The sequence below is a fragment of the Penaeus monodon genome, chromosome 13 (assembly GCF_015228065.2).
Source record: "Penaeus monodon isolate SGIC_2016 chromosome 13, NSTDA_Pmon_1, whole genome shotgun sequence".
Taxonomy (NCBI): Eukaryota; Metazoa; Arthropoda; class Malacostraca; order Decapoda; family Penaeidae; genus Penaeus; species Penaeus monodon.
In genome coordinates this window covers 49,875,010-49,880,009 of record NC_051398.1, presented here as the reverse complement: position 1 = coordinate 49,880,009, position 5,000 = coordinate 49,875,010, and positions in this window count along the sequence as shown.

Below are 5,000 nucleotides of genomic sequence, written 5' to 3'. Positions count from 1 at the left end.
CTGTGTCGGGCGATCGGGCTGCCAAGAGGACGGCGTCGACGGGCTTTCCCAAACGCATTTCCATTGGGTATAGATATTCGGGGAATTTTTATCCGTTGGTTTGGCTTTTTTCGAATTGCGTTGTCTTGTAAAGCTGCTGGTGTTTCGGGCGGGTCTTTGCTCTGCGTCATGCTGTCTAATCGCTTTGTTTTATGTCTTGCTGATATTTTCGGTCTAAAGCCAGCGACTTTCTTTAAGGGCAAACGGCATTTATATATATGGATTTCATACTATCCTGCGTGTCGCGTAGGATGATTATTTTGTTTTGTCTTGTTTGCGAAAATTAAGCTCTGCTAGATCGAGATTAACGTTTTTCACTTTTTTTCCACTAACTTGGCAAGAGATCGTGTTTTCTCTTTGTTCCAAGATGATGAAGAAGCATTTTCTTACGAGATCTTGCCTCACGCGGCGCAAGAATCCTCTCCGGGGCGATGTTTACGTCCGTAGACCCCGGCTGCGGCTCCTTCAGTGGATTCTTCGTCAGGGGAGCGGAGTGGAGTGTTAGTATTTGTTTGTCTGTCTTGCTTGCACTCTCATGTAACATTTAAACATGACAGGGCACATATTCGCCCGCTGTTGCCTCAACATGAGAAACGTGAGAGGAAAAAATGAGTTGTGAGATTTCGAGGAGATGAGTCACGGCGCAGCGTGTCCGGCGCGAGGAGAATGCCTGGAACAGCGGGGGAAAGTCGCCGGGGAAATATTTCACGCGGACTGAGACGCACCGCCCGTTGTCATCCTCTTTTGCTTGCGTGTCTGAAGTTTGCTCTGTTTGTTCTAACTTCGTGATTATGGTCTTGTGACTGCACATGGGAAAACACGCTTTGCTTGCGCGGACGAGAAGCGAGGACACCTTTTATAGGCTCGTTTGTCCTGCGGCTTCTTCGGCGGCTTCACCGCACGACGGAGATGCGGTCACGTGTCGCGTCTGCAGGAGTTTCCCCTCGCCGCAGGTGCAGCTCTGGCTTGGTTGTTGAGTTATTATTATTTATTTTTATTTATTTATTATTATTATTTTCTTAGAATTTTTAAGGAATGTAAGTTCCTTTTGTGCAGTTCGTCCGAGGATTTTTTTTTCTTTCTTTCTCTCTTTATAGAGTCGAGATTACTAGAGTTATTGATGAACTAAACGGAAATCCGCGGTGATTCATCTCGGAATTGCGAGCGACAGACAAAATGAAAGGAAATAGAAAATTCTTCATTGATTTAACCTGCAGCAGGGGAGGATTATCATCAGGGCCATTAGTCGGAAATCATCCAAAGTGACAGCGGCGACCTACTAAAATCTTCCCTTCTTGTCTCTGCCTCAGCCTGGGAATGTGTTCCGGGAGGGGGGGAGGAGGGGAAGAAGGAGGAAGAGAAGGAGGAGGGGAAGGAAGAGGAGGAGGAGGAGGAGGAGGAGGGGGAGACGGAAGGAGAGGGGGGGAGGAGGAGGAGGAGGAAGGGGTTAGGGAAGGTGAGCCGAGTACCGAGGTCGAAATGCGCTACAGATTGAGACCAGGTGAAAGACCTTGAACTTCTGACGGGCCGGAGGATGGCACCTGCGAGGGTCTGGGACATGGTGGGAAAATTAAAAGGACAGGTAAATAGGCATCCACAAGTATGAGTTGATAACAGCTGTGATAGAAATAATAATACTAATATAATAATAATAATAATAATAATAATAATAATAATAAAAGTAAACTAGCAGGCAATAAATTGATTTCAGTTGATAGTAAAAAGTAAAATTAAATAAGCGGCCGCAAGTATAAGCTGATTAGAGCCCGGGGCAAGTAGAAAAGGCTGGGTAAGGGGATTGCGTCCGAAGGGGAAAGGCAAGCCCGAAAAGGGTGCTGGCGTCCTAAGGGGAGAGGCAAGGAAACGGACTTAAGGGGAGACGGGGAAATGGGAGGTGAACGGCGGGATTCCGGTGACCGCGGAGGATTTTGTGGGAGACGCTGGTGAAGGCAATTGCTATCTGCTCTCAGCGCAAGCTTGCTGAGACTCTCTGTCTGTCTGTATTCATTGTGTGTGTGTGTGTGTGTGTGTAAATGTTTCAATATACGTTGGTACCAGACATTTCGTGATTCTGTCGAAATGTGGCGTGCAAATCCCTGCAGATTTCCGTAGATTTTGTGGGTTATCCTTGTACGAGGACCCCCAGTAGACTGTGCTTGTCGTGGGAGCGCCCTGGGGCTGCCTCCCTCTGCCGCCTTCGTTCCGTCGCCCGCAGGAGCCGAAGCGAAATCAGCTGATCGCCTCTGTTGTGTTGGCAGCCGTTCTGGTTCCTTGTATGTTCGCCCGAGCGGGTCTGCTGGCCTCCTGCTCGCGCCCGATGCGTCTTCGTTGGCGACCTGACCCGGAAGTCCCGCGGCCAGGGCGTTCGGGGCCAAGGTTAGGCCTTGGAATGCGCCTCTCATGCCGCCAGGCGTCATGTGGTCACGCACGGCATGCAGTTGATGGCGGGATTGGGAATCTTTGGTGCCGCTCGACAGGACTTTGTCGCTCTGTTGTAATTACATACATTATATAGTCGTAAAGTTTTGGTATTTGGGATCATGGATAACTGATGTGAAACAGTGAAAGCGGACATGATTCAGAGAATAGAAGCTTTTAAATTTTGGGTTTTGAGAAGGAAGGAAATAAAAGCAGGACAGAGAGGAAGACAAAGTAGGCTTTCCATGGTGGGAGAAAAGAGACGATGGAAAGGATTTTGAAATCCAGAAAGAGTGGTTGGACACATGTTACGTGGAACGAGTTGTCATGCGTGTGAACAAAAACACAAACACCGTAAAGTATACACAGGCACGATAGAATGACTTACTGCCACAGTTGGCTCGGAATGACAGTGTGACAACTCGTCACGACTTTCACATGAGACTTAGTCAAAACTGAAACGGAGGTTAGAAACCTTACGGTTTATGCCGTTTCTGTTGTAGTAGTATTTCATTTTATGTGTGTATTTATGGTTGTATTCAGGAACATGCAGAAAATAATATATGTATATGTAAATAAAATACATACATATGAATTATGCATTATGTGTGTGGTGTTGTCACACCACACCACGACGTGACGACACCTGTCAGTGACGTTGACACGTGACGAGCCTGCAATCACATCGTCTCGATCGCTAGTGCAGAGCGCTGTGTGCTGTAGTAGTCTGTTGACGTAGCTACATACAAGCACACAATCAACACACACACACACATACACACACACACACACACAACACACACACACACACACACCTACACACACAAAATACGACACACATACACATACAACAAAAACACATATGGGACACGGCGTACCATACATCGTGACACCAAAAACCACGGAAACGAACACGACCAGACCACCATGCAACAAGATCAATGCATCTTGTAATACTATTAAAGTGATGGACGGTGGGTTCCGGTGGTGGGAGCGATGAGCACGGGAAGAGAGTGGCGGTAGACAGGTAGACAGTCACGCCAGGAGGATTTAAAGCGGGATTGGGTCGGTTGAGGTTGACGAAGCCGGGATCAATACGTGGGGAGCCGCTGGGCGGCGGGTGCAGGGTCCCACGCTAGACGTGACCATCCCCCGACGTGGATTATCCCGCGGAGTGGTCCTCGCTCCTCTGCCAGTCCAAGCCCGATCAACTACTGCGTCCGTGCATGCGGGCTGCGGCGGGGCTCCCCCCCTCTTCTGCCCTCTCCCTCTCCTCTCCTCTTTCCCCTCCCCTCTCCTCTCTCTCCCCTCCCCTCCCCTCCCTTCCCTTCCCCTCCCCTCCTGCACCTCCCCTGCTCCTCCCCTGCTCCTCCCCTTCCACCGCCCTGCATGGCAGTGGGCGGAGCTTCGGGTCCAGACCGCGCGGGGGCGCGTCCCCCCTTACCCCCTTCTTGCATGGCAAGGGCGGGGCTCATGACGGGAATGTGCGAGGGTTCCTGCGGGTCGGCGAGGGGCAAGGGCGGCGTCGTCGGAGGTGCACGAGGAGGCAAGGAGCGAGGGAGGGGCGTACTTGCCCCGCGTCAGGCACTTTTCACCCCCGCGGAAGGGCCGGGGTGCGTGTGGCCAGACGGGGCCCTGCATGGCGACGGTAAGGCAGTGTGCCGAGCGGAGAGGGGGGGGAGAAACAAGCCATGCAAATGCACGGGGGCTGGGTGTCCAAGAGGGGGGCAGGGGCATGGAGGGCGAGGCCCAAGGGAGAGGCAGGGGCATGCATATAAAGAGGTGTGGTTGGGGAGGAGGAGCGGCATGAGGGAGAAGGAGGGGCAGGGGAGAGGCCGGGGCATACAGGGAAAGGGTTAGGGCAGGGAAGGAAATGTCCCGTCCGGGAGCGGCAAGGGAGAGACGGCCGAGCAGGAGAAGGGGAGTGGCGTTCGGGAAGAGGCCATGCGTGGGCGTCGTGGGTGGGCCGGCGTGAGTGAGCGAGTGTAATTAATGGCGACAAAACACATGCTTTGCATCATCCGCTGCGTGAAAAGCCGCGAGACTTGAGGGCGACGCAAGCACACATGCACGGCCGCATGCACTCGCTCGCGCCATTGGAATCACGCGGAGTAACGAGAAAGCGCCGTTCTGCAGCTGCACAGGATTATGATGATGACAATTCTGACGTTACTATTAGTCTGACTTTCTATCATTCGAAGGCGCTGACGGCGGCCCTCTGTGGTCGCCGTAGATGCGTTCCAGCGAGGAACCGTGGGCTCTGTATCCCTGATCCCGCATGCGGGAGACAAACAGCGGGTATGGGCAGCTGTCGAAAGGTTGTAAATCATGGCACAGGCGGGGAGGCAGCGTGGAAGGGGCCGGCGCAGCTGGCTCCGTGCCAGGTCGCGTCGCCGCCGCCACCTGTGACAACCGCACCTTACCAACTACAGCTGGCGATGTCGCCACCGAGCGCCTTACATCCGCGCTCCGAGGCCTGGCCACGGGCGAGCGCTGTCGTGGCGCCGTTAAAGGACTGCCGCCATCATAGTAACAGTAGTAAT